Here is a 526-nt window from a genome sequence, read left to right on the forward strand (position 1 = left end):
GATGAATTAGTCAAGCATGGAGTTACTTAGCTAGCCATGCGTTTGCATGCCAGCCAAGTCAGATGCATGCTAGGCCGGGTCGTTGCAGTTGAGTGGATGGCTGGACGTGCATGCATGTAGAAATTAGTTAGGGCATCTCCAGCCGCGCCCCCAAGAAGGCCTCCCTAGGCGATTTTTTCGCGCCGGCGTCGAGAAAATGGCCCAATCGCGTCCCAGGAGCCCGATTTTCGCCGGCTTGGGCCGAAAACAGCGCCGACGGACCCAAGCTGAACCCGGCGCGCTGGGGGGCGCCCGGGGGCGTCGGGGCGAACTGTTTTGGCGCGAAAAAGACGCGGGCCAGCCGCGTCAGCGACTCGGCGCCTCGTCTTCCCCCAACGGCCTCGGTTCCCGCGGGGAATCAATGGCAAGGCTGCCGCCGGTCAGCCTTACCATTGATTCCTCACGAGCGGCGCGTCACGGGACGGCGCGCCGACGCCTCCCCCCCCCCCTCGCACGCGTACACACGGGCGCGGCCCGGCTATAAAAG

Source organism: Triticum aestivum, chromosome 4A (genome assembly GCF_018294505.1).
Source record: "Triticum aestivum cultivar Chinese Spring chromosome 4A, IWGSC CS RefSeq v2.1, whole genome shotgun sequence".
In the NCBI taxonomy this organism is placed as follows: Eukaryota; Viridiplantae; Streptophyta; class Magnoliopsida; order Poales; family Poaceae; genus Triticum; species Triticum aestivum.